This window comes from Zeugodacus cucurbitae, chromosome 3 (assembly GCF_028554725.1).
Source record: "Zeugodacus cucurbitae isolate PBARC_wt_2022May chromosome 3, idZeuCucr1.2, whole genome shotgun sequence".
Classification (NCBI taxonomy): domain Eukaryota; kingdom Metazoa; phylum Arthropoda; class Insecta; order Diptera; family Tephritidae; genus Zeugodacus; species Zeugodacus cucurbitae.
The window spans coordinates 10022048-10028544 of NC_071668.1; positions in this window are offsets into that span (position 1 = coordinate 10022048).

Sequence of the window (6497 nt, forward strand, 5' to 3'; positions counted from 1 at the left end):
TAAAGCGGATTGTTAGCATGTCGATGCTGAAGAGTTGAGCGGTGCATTGTGTCCAAATATAATAAATTGACTGTCGTTATACTGGGCTCTATCTTGTTATAGTGTTTGTAGTACAACAGGTTTGTAGCTATACACAGGGTGCAACATTTAGTATTTCAGTTAAGAGAAAGGATTTTTAAGGATGATCTAAATCAGTACTCTTGGATATGAAAGAACCTAAGGAAAACAAAGTAAAAAATAAATTTAAAAAAAATAATAATGGTATTTAACCCTTTATTTACCGTGAGGAGGTCTATTTGACCTGGAAGGAAAGTTCAGTACATAAGTTTAAGGATAAAGGTCAACGCAGGTAATTAAATAAATCAACAGCATTAAGAATTAGTGGTATTTTAACCCATTGCTGCTCAGTGAAGGTCTTTTTGATCGTTCAGAAAAAACTCGATTTTATGTTCCCTAAAGTAAATAGATCACTCTCTGAAGTTTTCAAAGCTTGACGGAAAAATACTGAAAAATTAACTATAAAATACCGAAAGCTTAAGAAATTTCGAGACTTCTGGCCTCCATATGAGAAAGTTTTGATATCACCGAATATTTTGATATAGGTTGGAACAGCTACGATGGCTCAATCGGACCAAAACGATATGGCAAAATAAATGAAATTCATCAAATGGACATTTTGTACAATTTAAGGGTATATAGAAAAGGTAAGCTAAAATATCAAATCAAAATCAAACACCCTGTATTTTCAGTATTCTGCTGTCTGCGCAACAATGCCACAAAAAGTTAAAACTCTTTGACGGCGGGAATTGTTTTTTTTTACAATAAAATCATGGTCTTATTGAGCAATTGCATAATTCTCAATTGCTTTACAACAACAATAACAGTAACAATTATTATTATTATTATTGCAGCACACGCATAACTAATAGTTAAAGTCTTTCGAACTTGACGCGCCAACTTGACCAAGAAAAAACGAGAAAAATGAGACGCAAAAGTCTTGCAAAAGTTTTATCTGCTTAAAAACAGAGTTTTGCTGCACTACTTGAGACATTGAAAACTGGAAAACTGAAAAAAACTTGGTTTGTCAGAAGGGTACGAAGGGTTGAGAAGGGAAGTGAATAAACCGGAAGAAATACGGAATCGATTGCATTCACACAATATGCTGGCGTTAGGAAATCTTTTTTTGACCAATGGAGTTGAGAAACAGCTTTGAATATAGATATGTAAAATTAAAAAGAGACCCAGTAAGAAAGTAGAAGTGACTACTTATAAAATAAATGAGAATATTTCAGAAGCTCGGATGATTGCCAGCAACAAGTACGAGTCCACAACATATTTATAGTCGTATGCACAAGCCATGATATCACATCTTTACTCCACATGTTCAATAGTGAAATTAAAGAAAAACATTTTCTCAAGCAAAGCATTCACTGAAACGGAATAAGTATATGTACTTATCGAGGAAGAATGGTCACAAGTTATGTAGAAGTGTAGAGGAAAAAGCGCAATTGACCATTGTATACGCAAATAATGCTCCCAATGCCAAGGTAAGTTGTTAACGGTACAATGGCGTATGTAAAGTTATGCGAGCAAAAGGAAACTTGGAATTTTAAGCTTGAGCTCTCCCACGTATAGCGCTATTGTGTGATGGCTACACTCGATATGTGATATAAGTAAATATTTACATAGACGTAGTGGCTCTTTTTTTAAAACGAAGACATGCGAGTATCGTTCATGCAATAGAGCCAAACATAATCACGCTGAAGTAAAGTCGTTCATAGTTGAATTTGTTTTCATATTGAAAGTATTTCTTTAGTTCTGGACATGTAATGTTTTGAAGGAGTATTTTGTGGAATAAAGAAGTAGAATTTGGATCCACCAAAAAGATAAGTTCAGAAATTAGCGAGATTTTTTTTTCTATGAACTCTGATCAATGTTTATCAGATAGTCCTCTTACTGTCGGGCAGATATGATTGGGCTCTTCCTAAAAATATGTAAAGTTATTTCCCTTTGGACCGTCTTCTTCTTTTTGACTGGCTTAGACACTGCTTACCCGGTTATAGCCGAGTCCACAACAGCGCGCCACGCATCTCTCCTTTTGGCAGTTTGGCGCCTATTGGTAATACCAAGTGAAGACATGTCCTTCTATCTGGAGTGGGGGTCTCCCTCTTCTTCGGCTTTCACCAGCGGGTACTGCATCGAACACTTTCAGAGCTGGAGCACTTTCGTCCATTCGAACAGCATGACCTAGCCAGCGTAGCCGCTGTCCTTTTATTCGCTGAACTTTGTCTATGTCATCGAATAACACATACAGCTCATCATTCCATCGTCTTCGGTATTCGCCGTTTTCAATGTTTAAGGGACCGTAAATCTTCCCCAAAAAATTTCTCTCGAAAACTCCCACTGCCGTCTTATCGGATGTTGACATCGTCCACGCATCTGCACCATAAAGTAGGACGGGAATGATGAGGGACTTGTAGAGTTTAGTTTTTGTTCGTCGAGAGAGGACTTTACTTTTCAAATACCTACTCAGTCGGATTTCAAGACTGACATTTTTTATTTACTTATTTATTTATTTATTTACAAGAGAACAACAAGAACTTTTAGAAAGTTGTTGAAATTTTGTATCATCATATAGACCAATGGCCCATCTAGATATCCGTCCTGAGTCGATATATTCACATATATATATATTTGGCGTAGGAACCGCTTTAAGCGATTATAGCCGAATCCACCAGAGCGCGCCACTCATTCCTCCTTTTTGCTTTTTGGCGCCAACTGGAAACACCAACTGAAGCCAGGTCACTTTACACTTGGTCTTTCCACCGGAGTGGAGGTCGTCCTCTTCCGCGGCTTCCTCCAGCGGGTACTGCATCGAACACTTTCAGGGCTGGAGTGTTTTCTTCCATCCGTACAACATGACCTAGCCAGCGTAGCCGCTGTCTTTTTATTCGCTGAACTATGTCAATGTCGTCGTATAAATCGTACAGCTCATTGGATGTTATAATTGAAGCTCATTGGATGTTGTCATCGTCCTCGCTTCAGCGCCATACATCAGGACGGGAATAATGAGCGACTTATAGAGTTTGATTTTGGTTCGTCCAGAGATGACTTTACTTTTCAATTGCCTACTCAGTCCAAAGTAGCACCTATTGGCAAGAGTGATTCTGCGCTGGATTTCGAGGCTGACATTGTTGGTGTTGTTGATACTGGTTCCCAGGTATACGAAATTATCTACAACTTCAAAGTCATGACCGTCAACAGTGAAGTGGGAGCCAAGACGCGAATGCGCTCACTATTTTTTTGATGACAGGAGATATTTGTGATGGACTAAATAATTCAAAATAATTATAATAGGTTCATTATTTTAAAAGTACAAAATCGTTAACCAAACCTGAACCTTCTGCGAATATCAGATTTAAGACCTTGAATGTTAGAACTCTGACCCTTGTAGCCTAATCATTTTAGTAAATTTAGAGGTCTTAGATAAGGGTTCTTCTTGAGATACGAAATACTTAAACTATAGCCGTATTTCTTACGACACCTAAACCAATCAACCCACCCTTGTAACCTTAAGGAATTTAAATCTTCATATATTTCATTAAGAGCTTCCAGTTAAAAATCATCTCACAGTTTATACTCACATGTGTGAGTGTGACTCATTAAACGGAATGCCATAAATTACAGCAAGCAACAGTGGAGTGGAGATTATATTCTAGATTTGCGACTACTTATGTGCTACCAAGAACTGTCAATGTGCGCTAACGCCTGTCTTTAGCGTGGCTCAGTTATTAACAAGACAAACAGCCAGCAACATTACCTGCGTCATACGCCAGCACACCTTAAGCAATAGACTGAGGGTGGTTCAACGTAACTTGCTTGCACTTAAAGACCAGCTATGGGGGCTGCCAGTGGAGTTAGAGGGCGGAAAGCGGGTTAAACGACGCAATAGACAGCTTATTACTATTGAAGTTGTTGCTGCTGCTGGTGGAGTGCCTGTTGGTCTTTATAATGTTGCTGGCATAAGCATAACGGTAATATACGAAGAGGAGATGGTTGGGGTGATTACCCACTTCTACCATTGGTGGGTGGTTGCAATATTCCGGCGACAGGTTAAGTGCTATTTGAAGTTATACGATATGTTTATTCTATGAATTCTCGAGTGTTTATAAAACTTTTACATTCTCTCGCTCGATAATAAACATAAATACAGCGACTGGAGCATAGAGCAACAGCAACAAACACAGTGGAGAAAAGAAAACTTGCATTATAATGCCGACATAACTGTATATATATATGTGTGTGTCTATGCTTATGGGGGTGCACCATGATGTTCATTGTGTGGCAGTGAAAGTGTCAGTAAAAGTTAATACCAACTAATGGCTGCTGCTGTTGTTGTTGCTATTGTTGTTGGTTGGTGGCATTGTACTGTTGGTATTATGAAATTGCAACGGACATGGTGGCGCAGTGCGGCATTGTCAAACTGTCATTGGCACGAGACTGATTTGACAGTTGCTGTCAGTCACTAAATAGCTGGGTTTACGGCGTGCTCCACGTGTAGTCGCGTGGGCGTGTGTGCCACTAACGTGCTGTAAGTGCAATTGCAATTATCTGTATGTCTTCTGCTTCGCTCATATTTTGCTAGGCTTTTGCATTTTTAATGACGAAATAACATTAAATTGATTTTAAAAGTTGGCCATAAAGAGCGCTGAGTGTGCTGTAAACAGGTTGTAAAGCGGCGAGTGTTGGTATTTTCAATTTAGAATGTCATAGGCATTAGTTGGCTGGGTATCAAGCATAAGGGAATGTTATTTCTGGAATTATTGAAACTAAAAATACGTTTCGTTCACTCCTATATCTAATGTTATATCTTATTAAAAACCCTTGTGTGAGTATATGCATGTTAATGACCTCAGTATCATAGGTAGATGTCAGCACCTTTCATTTGATAGGTATTCTTCCATCAGGTATAATGTTTATGCAAGTATATGTATATGAAAGTGTTTTTTAAAACTTTTCAATTGACTCCACTATGGTAAAACATTCATTAGGACATTATGTCTATACATTACTGCTATCGAATGACTAACTGAAAGACTAACATATCAAAGCACCTTAGCACTATCTTAGAAAATTAACAATGATTCAGTTAGAGATGGTATAAAAATATGGTACATCTATCCAAGTAACATCTAAAGCAAATCGACGATCTCTTTTTGAAAATTAATGAGTTAAGTTTTCAACTACTTTCTCCACACCTTTTCTTTCAGCTTTGATCTGTTAAAGCAAAAGTTAATATACTATGAATTCTCTTTAGAATGAATAAAACTTTCATTCTTTAGATTAGGTTAGATTACAGATTGAGGATTGCATTGCGACCTAAGGTCTATTGTGCCCTCTTCAGTTATCACAGTATACCATCTCACCACGTCACATTAAGAAACCTGAACAGTGTTCCAGGGCTGATGTAAGCGATACTACCTCTTTGGGGATACAGAGCCCCAATTATTTGACTCCTTTTCTTCGCGATCGCCGAATCGGCAAAGATCCGACGAGTAGATTTACAGTTTGTACAGATGACACCCTAGCCTGAAGCGGCCAGTGCAGAGTGCCACTAATTGCCTCAGCTTGCTCCTAGGGAGCGCAATTATTTGTTTGAATCTTTTCAGATAGTATCCTCCGAGAAACATTTTGGAGTGGCGAAGTACCTGCATATGCAGCCAGCAGCGGTTTTACTTGCCCATTCCGCTTCTTCTAAACGGCTGAAAGCCGCGGCCTTCCTTGCCAGTTGGTCCGCAAGTTCATTACCTTGTATACCTTTATGTCCTGGAACCCATATCAAGGTTATACTATTGTTGTTACAAATCCTGTTAAGTTTACCAATGCAGTCCATAACCAGCTCCGAATATACTTCAGATGATGATATTGCCTAGAGAGCCGCTTGACTATCACCGATGATGGCTATGCGTTCACTATGGTAGTTCATGTCTATCATGGCCTCTGCACATTTTGTAATGGCATAGACCTCAGTTTGGAAAATGGTGGGGAATTGTCCCATGAATACAGACAAATCGAGGCGTGGCTCCGCTAATATATTTTCTTTACTATTCGAAGAATTTCAAAGAGATCAAAGTCGAAAAAATATAGAAAACCAAAATGTCAATGACCCGACATGATTCTTGGTTCTCAATACATATTATGCATTGGAATATTCTTCTACAGTCGTATGGAACCGTCAAAGAAATTATATTTCGAATAGGTAACCTAAACTTATTAGGTCTCATCAATCTAGTCAGTCATTTTGAAGTTATCTCTAGCCATATTCATAGATATTTTTTATGTATATAAAGAGCTTAGTAAATCATAAACGATAAGGCGACTTTAATACCAACTAACTGTAAATAAACTCTTTTAAACATCTCTTAAACGCCAGCTCAGCTCAAAAATTATTGCAACGTAGTTGCCAATTATATGATAAAGAAAATCAATTTAACCCT